Genomic DNA, 14871 nt, shown 5'->3' with positions numbered 1-14871 from the left:
TAACGACTCTATTCACTATCGCAGAAGCGTTACAGATTGCGCACTAGAAATGTAAAGGTAATTTCTGATTGAGCTGTCATTCAACGTTTACCGTGAATGCAGTCTGCTAACGAGGGAACATTGCCTTTAAATGTCAAATCACGCTGTAACGCTGAATTTTCCTACATCTTCCACCTCTGTTCCCTCTCAGCAAAGTGTTTCTCACCAACCCAGTCATCTGATAATGAGTGAATTCAACAGGGCTGGCCACTGAGCAAGGATATCTATTCCATAGTAAGTAAGTAGCCTTGGCTTGTGCGAGCCGGAACGGCTCATATGAGCAGGAGCCTTTCTCCTGTTTCTGTAGCGTGAGGCAGCTTGATGTACAAGTACACCCCCTGGACAGGACGCAGGTCCTATCGCTGAGCCTTACCCACAATATATCTCCTTTAATGCTGAGTGCCAAGCGAAGGCGCATCTAATTCATAGGCATACATAAATTCAATGTTATTACACTGATCACTGAGTGGAGGAACTGGGGCATTTGTTTAAACGGTTTCAAGAGGTAGATAACTTCCTACCCAATTCCCATTTTAAGTTTCTTTACAATTCAAACAAAGATGATTAATTGATCAATTAGGTACTCTTTATTAATTATCTGGTACTAAATATTACAAATATGAAAAGCAGCACAACCAGGTACACCATAGGAACATGACATAAATGTATTTACAACTTCATCTGCATTAGAAGGATGTGATGACATCAGGCAGTCGCCGGGGCTTCACTGGCTGCAGGGGGGGAAATAAAAAATAATCATAACACTGAATTCACTGACAATGACTTTGTCATTGCAATCACAAAGAGGCACACATGCTACTGAATGTGATGGTGATCTATTTAGTGCATTTAAAATTGGTCTAGTAGTAGTACATGTAGGTATTCCATGATATTTACTGTCACTACCTGTGCAGTGGAAAATACACTCAATACATACCTTTCAACCTCCATTTCGTTTTTTGACATCGTTGGCTTTGTTGATGTGGTCTCTGCTGCTGTTAACATAAGTCTCCTGTTTCACCCTTTTAAAGTCACTCTCCTTTACTGGGCTGTCTTCTGGTTTCCTCTGTTAAACGGTACAAATAGGTGTGTGTGTAGATACTAGGGGGAGGACTAGAGGTGTTATCTGGGAGCAGATAGGTTCACGTCACTGGCCTTTTTTTCTGACCAGGTGTGAGATGTCAGAGGCTGGAGACTGAGGGGCCATTTCTGTTGGTGGACCTAACTTGAATCTGAGTGAGGGGTAGAACACACAGACATACCCATTAGAATATGTTGTTTTAAAACACAAACTAGCCAATAAACCTGCCTAAAATCAAGAGTTTTAGGCTTATCATAGATGCAAACATCCCACCGTTTTGAGATCTTCCACTCGGAGCTGGAAACACTGAACCACCTGCCTGAAAATCAACCAATGAAATGTGGAATCAAACTTAATGCTTGCCGTATTGTTACTCAATTTGGTTAGATCCCCCTCCATCCTAATCCCCTGCTCACCAGTGTCTCCTGCTTCACAGCCACTGCTGCAGCAGAGGCAGCCATCTTCTGGCCCAAGGTGGTGTCCTCCACCTTCTCCTGGATCTCTGGCAGCAGAGCCTTCAACTCCACCATCTCCTTCCTCTCTTCAGGGCTTCATTGAACCCTCTGCCTCTAACACCCCCTGGAGATTGGCTGGGAGACAAACCATGAAAGAGTGTTTGTTACAAAGTAGAAAACTACAATTTACAATAGTAAAACCATCTAAACAATTCATTTTCATTCAAAATTAGAATCACCAATCACATTCACATTCACATCCACCTCACCTAGTCTGCTCTTGATGACCCTGCAGAGTTGTTGAAGTGTTTGATGGCCTGGCTGTACTGGCAGTCAGAGCAGGGGGTGAGGCCCAGCTCGTAGTGCATCTCGGCCTGGGCGCCCAGCAACTGGTCCTTACAATCTTTCCTTCAATAAAACACAAACTCAGGCTCTCAAACTGTAAAGTCTGTCTCGTATACATCTATCCAACGGCTCAAGGTTATTATAGTAAACTAAAACTGAAACAAACGAAAACTAATCATGAATAAACAATTTAGTAAACTGAAATAAAATTAAGGAACCTGTATGAAAACCTACAACTATACTGAAACTATTATCTTTCACTCCAAAACGAACTAAAATCAAATAAAAACCATCACGAATTATCTTCGGTTTTGGGGGGCAAAAATGGAATTGGTCGTTCGAGCTTTTTTTCAAAGACGATATTCAAGCTTCTGAATCTGGCGGGTCACACCGAGATGGACTTGTCACAAGCAGGACCGTAGATATTAGGCACGTTTAAGTGGTAAATCTAAAGCAACCGACGGTAGACAGAAAGCCGAGGAGTTAAATCGAGGGAGGTGCATCTGCAATAGCCGAAAGTCGGACAGAAAGCCGAGGAGTTCAATCGAGGGAGGTGCATCTGCAATAGCCGAAAATCGGACACTAATATGGTTTTTCAACAGCAAGGCTCAGATCAACATGGCAGTGTTGCCATTGTTAATAAAATGTTTTCTTTATAATGTCGAAATTAACATGTATCTAACCCCCATAATCACACACTCACAAACTGAAATTAAAAATTGTGTATATTGTACAATCAATTAGTGAGATAGCCTCAAATATTATTTATTTGTATCTATCCACTGTATACATAAATTGCAGCAAATTGGTTTCAGTCATGTCTTTGGTCACGTTCGTGTGGGTCAAACAAAAACACCCTAACGATTGGTTGACAATAGAGCCTCCCACAATGCAGGGTGAAGTTTAAGCGCAACTGCAGAAACTTGCAATTCACATGTGGGCGCAAGTCGGACAATTTTCTCCCCCAGAATGCAACACATTTTCAAAGACTGACCAACGATGGTCACTGACTTGACAAAAGTGATCCACTCTAACGTGGCCATTGAGATGAGCACGATGTAAGACTTTGCTCTCACACACATGTTCAGGGGTGCGCTTCAAGCTGCTACAACTTGTAGCTACAGGAGAAGTTTAGCCTCAAGCTTCAAAGCTCCAGGGGCCTAATTTATCAATCATGTTTAGGTACAAATCAGTACGCATGGGATCATTTCCAAGCAAAGTGTGAGATTGATCAATATGAAGGTTTGCTTGAGAGTGTGCATACATTTACACACAGCCATGACCTCATTAGGCCTTTGTTTTTGATCCAGTTTTTGATTTACATTTCAGTCTGATATACATTTCCATAACCACACATCACTTGCATTATAAAGTATTTAAAAACGTGTTTTACTGACACATTTTTATGACAAAAATAAACACTACAAGAAGCCCATGGAGTGATGCTGTGCCTGCTGTGATTGGTCGAGATTTCACAAGGCAGTGGACCGCTTGAGTCCCTTGACCCCTTCCCCACCCCTACTTGAGTCCCTTGACCCCTTCCCCACCCCTACAGCACCAGTTAGATATCAATGTCATCACTCAGCGAAATGCCTGTCCCTCAGTCAGACTCAGCATAGCACAGTGCAAATATGGATTTTTGCCACTTCTGAAAGAATGGCAAAAAAGCGAGCATGTTGAGGCAGCAGTGAATGAGGTGGAAAGGGCAGAACAGCCAGATAGTCGAAGTGCAGCAGCAGCAGCAGAGTTAGCAATAGGTTTGTGCAGGGTTGGTGGTAGCTAACTAGCTAACTTAGTTTCCCTCAGCATGGGTTGGCTAATGCTAATAAGCTAGCGTTAGCACTCAGCATCCTTAAGCTATTGGGTGTCAATCGTTATTTAACAGTATATTTAGTGAATGGGCAAGTTAATGATGTTTATTTAAGTCATGATATTAGGAAAAGTGTTTATTTTCAGCAAGTGTCTTTGATAGGTTTCGTTTATGTAGCTAGCTTGGCTGGCTAGCCACTTCGGAAGCTACTGGCTGGCTAGCTAGATGACACAAGTAATGAGAGAACGTTTTTCTGATTGAAGCACACATCTAACAGTGACAGTGCCCCCCTGTGGATTGTAGCGGAACTTTACTACAACATATTTAACCTAGGGCTGTGATGGTAATTGAATAACCATGTAACTGACGATTATGCATGAAGACCGCAATGAAAATAGAATAACCCTCAAACCGTTTAAATTTACTAACTTTATTTTTACTTTTTAAAAAAGGTTGGATATGTCTGAATATTCATTAATTATTCAACAGCAGTCGAGTGGAGCAGTGGTCTAAGGCACTGCATCGCAGTGCTAGCTGTGCCATTAGAGATCCTGGTTCGAATCCAGGCTCTGTTGTAGCCGGCTGTCAGTGAAAAGCATCTAAAATATGTGTGAAGATAATGTTTCTTGAGTATAATTTAAAATGTTAAGAAGGGGAGGGGTGTGTGGCGAAGTGAGACTATATGCGCGTCTCTCTCCAGATGGCATGCACTCAGCTCTCCAGAAAGCACTCAGCTGTCTCCCGCTAATTTTGGGTTTTTATTGTGTGAACTGTTTGCCTTTTGATTGTTTATTTGTATCAATTCCCCATTACATATGTCACCAGTAGTAAATGTACCATTAAACCCCGTAATATGTTTACATGAATTTCTGTTAGTGTATTGTATTACTAATTAGGCCTAAAGTCATTTACTGTTCTCATTCTCGGAGTGGAAACATTGTTTGCAGAGTTCACAACCTGCTACACTTATGAAATAAACTAAACCTTGTTTCTCACAACCATCATTTATGAGTCATCAATTTTTTCATTGTCTTTTGTTTGGAGCGCTCCATGTGAGCAATGAGCATGGGTCTGGTTTCTCTGTCTTGTTAATGTTGAGGGAGCGTGCGCGCCTGAGCACACAGAAGTAGCCAACCTGGTCTGTTGCGCGCAAACTCAGGAAAGTTTGATTTCTGATTGTCTTAACTCACCATGTCCACCACTTCACCTCACACAGTAAATCAACTAAGTCTGTTTTTTACATCCATTGCGAATGACAGCCTAATAGTTCCTCACAGTAGGCCTAATTGAAAAATCTTTCCAACAATCTCCCCCTCGATAATCACCAAGCCGCGGTGTGAAAAAAAGAAATATCATGATCTGATGTGCCCATACACTACCAGTCAAAAGTTTGGACACACCTACTCATTCAAGGGTTTTTCTTTCTTTATTTTTATTTTTTACATTGTAGAATAATAGTGAAGACATCAAAACTATCAAATAACACATATGGAATCATGTAGTAACCAAATAGCCACCCTTTGCCTTGATGACAGCTTTGCAAACTCTTGGCATCCTCTCAACCAGCTTCATGAGGTAGTCACCTGGAATGCATTTCAATTAACAGGTGTGCCTTCTTAAAAGTTAATTAATGGAATTTATTTCCTTCTTAATGCATTTGAGCCAATCAGTTGTGTTGCGACAAGGTAGGGGGGTATACAGAAGATAGCCCTATTTGGTAAAAGACCAAGTCCATATTATGGCAAAAACAGCTCAAATAAGCAAAGAGAAATGACATTCCATAATTACTTTAAGTCATGAAGGTCAGTCAATATGGAACATTTCAAGAACTTCAAGTGCCATCGCAAAAACCATCAAGCGCTATGATGAAACTGGCTCTCATGAGGACCGCCACAGGAATGGAAGACCCAGAGTTACCTCTGCTGCAGAGGATAAGTTCATTAGAGTTACCAGCCTCAGAAATTGCAGCACAAATAAATGCTTCACAGAGTTCAAGTAACAGACACATCTCAACATCAACTGTTTAGAGGGGACTGTGTGAATCAGGCCTTCATGGTCGAATTGCTACGAAGAAACCACTACTAAAGGACACCAATAAGAAGAAGAGACCAGCTTGGGCCAAGAAACACAAGCAAAGGACATTAGACCGGTGGAAATGTGTCCTTTGGTCTGGAGTCCAAATTTGAGATTTTTGGTTCCAACAGCTGTGTCTTTGTAAAGCATGGAGGAGGAGGTGTGATGGTGTGGGGGTGTTTTGCTGGTGACACTGTCTGTGATTTATTTAGAATTCAAGGCACACTTAACCAGCATGGCTACCACAGCATTCTGCAGTGATACGCCATCCCATCTGGTTTGGGCTTAGTGGGACTATTATTTGTTTTTCAACAGGACAATGACCTGGCCTCCACAATTCCCTGACCTCAACCCAATTGAGACGGTTTGGGATGAGTCGGACGGCAGAGTGAAGGAAAAGCAGCCAACAAGTGCTCAGCATACGTGGGAACTCCTTCAAGACTGTTGGAAAAGCATTCCAGGTGAAGCTGGTTGAGAGAACGCCAAGAGTGTGCAAAGCTGTCATCAAGGCAAAGGGTGGCTATTTGAAGAATCTCAAATATAAAATATAGTTTGATTTGTTTAACACTTTTATGGTTCCTACATGATTCCATATGTGTTATTTCATAGTTCTGATGCCTTCACTATTATTCTACAATGTAATTTTTTTTTTTAAATAAAGAAAAACCCTTGAATGAGTAGGTGTGTCCAAACTTTTGACTGGTACTGTATATCCAGTGGAAAAGTCATTAAATACCTTTCCCTTGCGCAAAAACAGCTGTCTGACCAGGGAAACTATGTGAGCCTGGAATAGGCTAGTTGATCAGCATTGATACAACGTTGCAAGTTCGCTAGAGACAGCATTGGGCTGGATCCAGTTGATTGATTTGATGCAATGTTGCACTTCACTAGCGATAGCTCAAGTCAAGACAGATAGAAAGGGAGGCAGACAGGCTGAGTAGATAGATGTGATTGAACGAACCAGAATTTTAATCAGTATATTTTCTACTGTTTTTATTAGTCAGCTTTATGTATTTTTATTTAGTTGATAATGGAAGTTATAGGCCAACAGCTGCATTGGTTCCATGCGCTCATTTAGGCTATTTAGCTGCCAATGATCACGGTGTATCAATGTGTCCATATGGCAGAGGCTGGTGCTCTTGCATTAGTTGAATTTTAATTTATATATTTTTTATCATTTAAATTAAGAATTTTATGATTAACCACGTGACAATGATTTTGAGAAACAAAAACGTTATTATTGAAATGAAACTGTTCCACGAAAAGGCGCATATGAAAATCATAACTGGTATGGTCGGATTTTCAAGCAAGGTGAAACATGCCTCATAATATGAAGTAAAACATGAAGGTTTGAAACAATTAACCCTCCCGTTGTCCTAGGGTCTGTGTTGAACCAACTTTATTTAATTTTTATATTTTGGGGATCATTTGTGAGAAGGAGGCAGTGAGACTTTAAAGAAAGTATCACTGCCTCCTTCTCACAAATGATCCAAAAAATATAAAAATTAAATAAAGTTGGTTCAACACAGTGGCGGGTCATTTTGACCCTAGGACAACGGTAGGGTTAAGTATGTTTTCAAAATGCATACTGCCTCCAGCTCACATTGTACATTTGTGGGTGAAACGCTGATAGCCTGCCTACCATTGCTTTTTCTTCAGGTACATTTGGTAAATTTGGCTGGCAATCAGGGCTCACGACTAACATTTTCCCTCACTGTCCCAGTACCATCCCGAAGTGCAATTTCAACTGTCCCAAACTGAATTTGAACTGTCCCGAAATTAAAATACTTGTTTCTTAATGTTTTGTCATGTAACATTGGTCTAGGTCATTTGCAGTGCTTTTAAAGTAATTGGTGTATTTCTGAGACAGATACAGAGAGTCTATATTACATAAACCTAATTTGTTAAGAAAAAAACAGATAAACATCCATTACATTATTAATAATTATAATGTATTAATTGAACATGCTAACCACATGTATACAATATATCTAAGAGAGAACAATGTTATTGTGAACTGGTTACTGAATAAACTTAAGTTAGAGACATTACATTCCACCACCAGCTGCCCCATTAAACAACATAACACAACAATATACAATAAAGAGTGTGTGTGTGTGTGTTTGTCCGTAAAGCCCAGCTCTGTGGAGTGTACGGCTTAAAGTGGTCCTATGGACAGATACTCCAATCTCCGCTATGGAGCTTTGCAGCTCCTTCAGGGTTATCTTTGGTCTCTTTGTTGCCTCTCTGATTAATGCCCTCCTTGCCTGGTCCGTGAGTTTTGGTGGGCGGCCCTTTCTTGGCAGGTTTGTTGTGGTGCCATATTCTTTCCATTTTTTAATAATGGATTTAATGGTGCTCCATGGGAAGTTCAAAGTTTCTGATATTTTTTTTATAACCCAACCCTGATCTGTACTTCTCCACAACTTTGTCCCTGACCTGTTTGGAAAGCTCCTTGGTCTTCATGGTGCCGCTTGCTTGGTGGAGCCCCTTGCTTAGTGGTGTTGCAGACTCTGGGGCCTTTCAGAACAGGTGTATCATGTGACAACTGAGATCATGTGACAGATCATGTGACACTTAGATTGCACACAGGTGGACTTTATTTAACTAATTATGTGATTTCTGAAGGTAATTGGTTGCAACAGAACTGTGGTCACTCTCAGAGGCTCTTTGTCTTATGCCGTGTGACCAGGTTACAGAGAAGCAAAGAGAAATTGAAACAATACAGGTCTAACAAATCAGGTAAATACTTAATTTTTCTCTCTCACATTCCCCCCTTAAGAAACTCAGTTTCTTATATAAAATTATTGTTAAACCGTATATAACGTTACACATAAGCACTATAAAACTTTTAGGTATAACAAAGATAGCCATGTGGATCCTTTCACAGCAAAGCGTTTTCTCCCAGAGTACGGCTGCTTAGGAGAACAGCTGGCAATCACAGAGTCTGGGCATTCAGCCAATATTCCACTCCCATTGAGCCGACCTTGTGAGAGCAAACCTCTGTCTACAACAGGCGCATTTCTAAATATGCAACAGGTCAAACATCACTGTCTTCAGCAAGAAAAGGTAGCTCGGCTAATCCTTCACATCCTGCATTCTGGCCCTGGTCATGGCAACCTTTAATATTACATTTGTCCTTGAATTTGTTACCAGGTTTACATTGGGTTTTTCAGTACATTTGTTATCAGGACAATTTACATGTGTGCAACCAAAACTCTGGAAATAGAAACTTCAGAAAATGTCATTTGTGTGTCCTTTAAGGTGTATCATTTCTAACCTGTGAAAAATCCACTAAACCAAAAAAATTAAACACGGTATTAACACCAGTAACAAATATTCATAACATAAAACATTTCCTTAATTTTCACTTTTGCTAAATCTTAAATCAGTCCAAACCATTTAAAATTTGAATTCTTACTTTCAAATTAACTTCACGTTAACATGGTGCAAAACGTTCTTAAGGGAATCATTTAAACAATTAAAAAGTTATACAGAAGTAAACTCTTCATCTGTGCAAAGAGGACAATCAGTCTTCTTAAACAATGGGACGGCTATTGTTTGCTGGACTCCTGTCCTGAGCCTGCCGTTGGCTCGAGCTGGAGGGGCTGTTTTTTAAGTCCCGCCGTGGGACTATGCTGGTATTCTTCAATTGCATTGTGGCCACTTCTCCCAGGGCCCATACAAAAGCTGCAATGAGAAGACTGACCACGAAAGCAACAAACGTGATGTGTAGAGTCCGGTCCTGGTCCTCCCATGGCCACTGGGGTCGCTATGACGATTCATCGGCTGGTACATCTTTGTCTGGGCTCTGGGGCACCTTCCTGCAGTGGCTGGCATGAACCCACGTTGACCTCTCTGCAACCTTCAGGAGCACCTGGAATGGACCAGTCCAGCGCTGTTGGTGCCAAGTCTTTCTGCGGAGGTCCTTGATGACCACCCAATCTCTCCCCTGGCTGCAATTTGTGGAGCTGTCCTCCCTTTGGTTCAGGCAAAGCCACTTTTATCCTGGGGAAAATAGACTTCAGAACATTGTTAAGTGCTGCACAGTAGCTTACCATTTGATCCTCGCAACCCATCAGTGTCAATATATTCTGTGGAAAAGGGGTTTACACATTTTGCACAAAATTGCTCCACAAATACAGAAAAACCTGGAGCAAACCAAAAAGTATTTACAATTTCCACTACTCCCACAATTCCCACTACTCCCCTCTTTAGCAACATGGGGAAAAAACAGGACCTAGGCAAGGCCGGCAGGACATTTGGGCCCATCCACAGCTGAGTCTGTGAATCGCATGTACATTTTGTGTTCCAGAGACGAAATTCCACTGGCAGACACATCTTGTAAAGAAAACATGTTTTTAACAGAGACAGGAAGTATCAACAAAATAGCCTCCAACTAGTTTTCAACCAATTCAGAATGTGAAATTGTCTTACCAGATGAGGTGAGGAACCCACGTTGCTTCCAGAGCGTACCGAAGTCATCCACAACCCCAAATGCATACCTGCTGTCAGTATAAACCATAACAGTTTTATCCTTAGCCAAAATAAATGTTCTAGTAAGAGCAAACAATTCTGCAGCCTGGGCTGACAGATGGGATGGTAGTTTAGCACTTTCTAAGGTAGTGGCAGCCGTAGTTACTGCATAAGCCACTAATGGTTCGCCTTGAGGTGATTTTTGAACGGAACCATCAACCAATAGTTCCAAATCTGCATTCGTTAAAGGCACATCAAATAATCAGGGCATGGCTTACAGACCAGGTCAACTAGGACAGCACAATCATGGGGCTCACCATCATCGTCAGTTGGTAGGGACATGGCACATTGACATTGCTACAGCTCTGAGGCAACACACCAACCCTCTCACCACACTGTCAAGTCTCTTAGAGTAGTATGCAACGGGCCGCTGCTTCCCACTGTGATCCTGTATAAGGATTTTTTTCTCACACACAAATAGATTAAATGGTTTAGAATGATCCGGCAAACCTAAACAAGGAGAAAAGGTTAGCAACTGTTTCAATTTCTCAAGTGCCTGCAAACCCTCAGGAGTTCACTTTATCTTGTCCTTCATCGCCATCTTGTGGCCATGGGTGAGATCAGAAAATGGTTGAGTGATTTCCGCCATTCCTATAAGTGTTAACGTGTTAAACAGTTCATCATTATGCAATTATTAATTCACAGTCATTCTGTTATTGTGTGCGTCCACTTCTGAATTCATGGGGTACCCCTCTTTATTTGTTTAGTTCTCTAAACTAATAGTCTTGGAAGGATCCTGCTTGATTCTGTAAGTAGAATTGTTTTCATTTGTAAACTGTGTTGGTTCTGTCTGTCTGTCATAGTTAGTAAACTACCCAGTCTGCTTAAGAAGCGATTGCTACCCATTCACACTGGACGCAGGTCCAGCCACTTCTTTTGTTCTCTGCAAATTACAACTCAATAGGAGGGGGAGTGGCTACACTTGTGCTAGGCAATTAGCTTAGAGTTATTAGCACAACCTCTTTGTTCAGCGGCAGCTGTCCCCAAAACGAAGACAGTTCTGCCAAGTTGTTCTGCGGGAGTTAGTCGAGGGAGGCCCCGCTCTCTCGCTTCCCCAGATGTTTAGTTAATTTCATTCCGATCTCTTTTGCATTATTGTAGCCTTTTCTGTAGCCTGTCAACTATGTGTCTGTATCCCTCTCTCCTCTCTGCACAGGCCATACAAACCATACACTTTATGCATTACTGCCCCAGTGGCAAGAAATGACATCCCCAAAAACTATACAACACATAAATGGCTCCTAGCCTCCCACACATAGGCTACTTTCTGTCCCTAACACTAAAACTAAAAATGTTTTGATAGAACTTAAAAGTAATTAAAAAACGAGTTAAGTGGTTCAGAAAACTTAATTTAAACTGAATTTTAAATAAAAATCTTAAAACAAATAGAAATAAAAACAAATATAAAAACACAACTATAATAACCTTGCTGAATTGCTCAATGGCTGAGTTGAAAAGCCCTATATACACAACAAGAGCCTTCAAACTCAACTCTGGAGCTCGAAGACAGTTTCACTGCATTTTTCCATTGTTCCCCTCTAATCAGGGACTGATTTAGACCTGGGACACCAGGTGTGTGCAATTAATTATCAGGTAGAACAGAAAACCAGCAGGCTCCGGACCTCATAAGGTAATTGTTGAATACCCCTGAACTAGAGGATAGCAGGGTAAAACACATGGAGACGAGTGGGTATTGTACTGTACTTTTTGTAGATGACCTTAGCCACCTCCAGCATCTCCCAGGCTAACTGCAGGTTGCCCACTTCCTCATCGTCACTGTCCCCCGCTATGTCCTCCTGAGGTCAAAGATCATCTAATGTTAACTTAATGACTAAACCATCAGCCGGAACACACAGATCAGTTAGTAGTAGATAAAGTCTCACCTTTTCTTCAGTTTCTCCCCCATCACACTCATCATCTGAAATATTGACAGAAGTGTGTGAGTGCATTACATTTCTTCTCTTTTCTTTTAAGATATTGTGTAAACATTATTATGGTGGGTTTGCCTTAAACTGGCCAAAAGTTTACCTCCATCCATCCTCCTCTTCTGATGACTCCGTCTATCCATTCTCAACTTCGTCAACCTTCTATCCGTTGACTTTCTCCTCTCCGTTAGTGGTGTCAGAACCATTAACATGGCCGTTCAGTCTGTCCCTCATTGCCTCTTCCAGTCTCCTCCACTGTGATCTGAATCTGTCTTTCTCGCCATTCTTCTCTTCTGCCTTGGCCTCTGAGCTCATCCCTGGTGTTCTCTGTGATAACAAAGGTAGATTGAGATGCGTGTAAGAATCAAAAGATGGGTAAATGTGACTACTACATTATACATTTAGATTTGAGTCATTTAGCAGATGCTCTTATCCAGAGCGACTTACAGGAGCAAGTAGGGTTAAGTGCTTTGATCAAGGGCACGTCAACAGATTTTTCACATAGTCTGCTCAGGGATTTTAACCAGCAACCTTTTAGATACTGGCCCAAAGCTTTTAACCGCTAGGCTACCTGCCGCCCTATAAACAGCATTATCTGATCTACAACATTATCTTCATTAATTAATGGCCCAGTACATCATAGGGGCCAAGCTTCCTGCAATCCAGGACCTCTATACCAGGCGGTGTCAGAGGAGGCCCTAAAAATTGTCAGACTCTAGCCACTTTAGTCATAGACTGTTCTCTCTGCTACCGCACGGCAAGCGGTACCGGAACGCCAAGTCTAGGTCCAAAAGGCTTCTTAACAGCTTCTACCCCCAAGCCATAAGACTCCTGAACAGCTAATCATGGCTACCCGGACTATTTGCATTTGCATTAATTTTTTACTTATCTATTTTTTACTTAACACTTATTTTTCTTAAAACTGCATTGTTGGTTAAGGGCTTGTAAGTAAGCATTTCACTACACCTGTTGTATTTGGCGCATGTGGCAAATACAATTTGATTTGATTTGATCAGCACAACCACTAGGCCAAATTGTATAATTAATTTAAGCATGTATTCTGTAGCTTTAGGCAAGCGTCAACTACTTGTGTGGTTTAACAATGCAAAATGCTTACCGTCAACATTGTCTGTGCTTTCAATGTTGGAGTCTTTGGGCTTCTCTTCCTCTCCTTTCTCCTCTTCTTCTTCAGGAACCCTCATCAGAGCGTTCCCCAAGACGCCGTTCTCCATCCTGTTTCACAAAGACAAAATTACATATTCTAAGTCTTAGCTACAACTGTAATGGAGGTGGTTTGGTGAGACCTGAAGACTTGCGTTAGCTCCCAGAATTCAGCAGGCTGACAGTTGGTAACCTACCTCACTGATCATAATTTATATCACTTAGATTAAAATACTGCGAAAGACAATGAAAACCTACCTGGCCAGCTCCAGGAGAACTTTACCACACAGGAAGAAAGCCTCTCCGCACTTATCTGCTGTATCACCATACTTTATGGCTTTGGAAAGATAAATAGGGAAAAGTTGTTGATTAGGACATTAATTAGAAATTGGAAATTATTTTACAGACAGATTCCTTCAACTGTGTGTGTGTGTCTTCCAGCCCTACTCACAGCATCCCGCAGGCTTCTTGAAGGACGTTGACTGCTGACACCACGTCCCCCATGACGAGATCTCTTCCCTGTGCCTTTGAGTTTGTTTGCCTCCTCCATGAGCATTGTGTAGAACTAAGAAAAAACATTGATAAACAAATCATTTTGCTGTCTGTTTATCGTCACTAACAAGGTGTCTAGTTAGCTAGCTAACGTTAGCTAGCTAGTTAACGTTAAACATTGGCAAACAATATTCAGCTGTCAAAAGTAACATGAAATCCATTGACAATAGATTGTTCATTCACTATGCGGTGCAACACTGCTAGCTTCTCAATCTCAGTAATGCTTTTTCGTGAGCGCTGTTCAGTGATCTTGACCATCACAAATTAAACTACATTTATGGTAAACATTTACATACCGTGAATGTGCGTATAATAGTTGATCAGAGACAGGCACATCTCTCTTGTCTAGTTGTTCCAAACTGGCGCCAATCTTGCAGATCATTTCCGGTCAACTTCAGCTTGGGAAAACCGCAGGAGAAAAATTAAAGGTACTTTGAGACATTTTTAATCTGTCGAATGTTGACAAAGATTAGGTAACCACACATCTGCCATGCTGATCCTCAACACGGGGCCCCTCAGGGGTGCATGTTCAGTCCCCTCCTGTACTCCCTGTTCACCCATGACTGCATGACCAGGCACGACTCCAACACCATCATTAAATTTGCCGATGACACAACAGTGGTAGGCCTGATCACCGACAACGATGAGACAGCCTATAGGGAGGAGGCCAGGATAACAACCTCTCCCTCAACGTGATCAAGACAAAGGAGATGATTGTGGACTACAGGGGGGGAAAAAAAGGACTGAGCACGCCCCCATTCTCATCGACGGGGCTGTAGTGGAACAGGTTGAGAGCTTCAAGTCCCTTGGTGTCCACATCACCAACAAACTATCATGGTCCAAACACACCAAGACAGTTGTGAAGAGGGCACGACAAAACCTATTCCCCCTCAG

At 41.6% G+C, this 14871-nt stretch overlaps 1 pseudogene; it reads right to left on the bottom strand.

The window, feature by feature from the left end:
• Positions 1-607: 607 nt before the first annotated feature.
• Positions 608-13981, bottom strand: LOC121581333 (annotated as a pseudogene).
• Between the last annotated feature and the right edge of the window lie 890 nt (positions 13982-14871).

The sequence above is a fragment of the Coregonus clupeaformis genome, chromosome 14 (assembly GCF_020615455.1).
Source record: "Coregonus clupeaformis isolate EN_2021a chromosome 14, ASM2061545v1, whole genome shotgun sequence".
Taxonomy (NCBI): domain Eukaryota; kingdom Metazoa; phylum Chordata; class Actinopteri; order Salmoniformes; family Salmonidae; genus Coregonus; species Coregonus clupeaformis.
The sequence above is the reverse complement of the archived record's forward strand: the minus strand, read 5'-3'. Positions and strand labels throughout refer to the sequence as shown.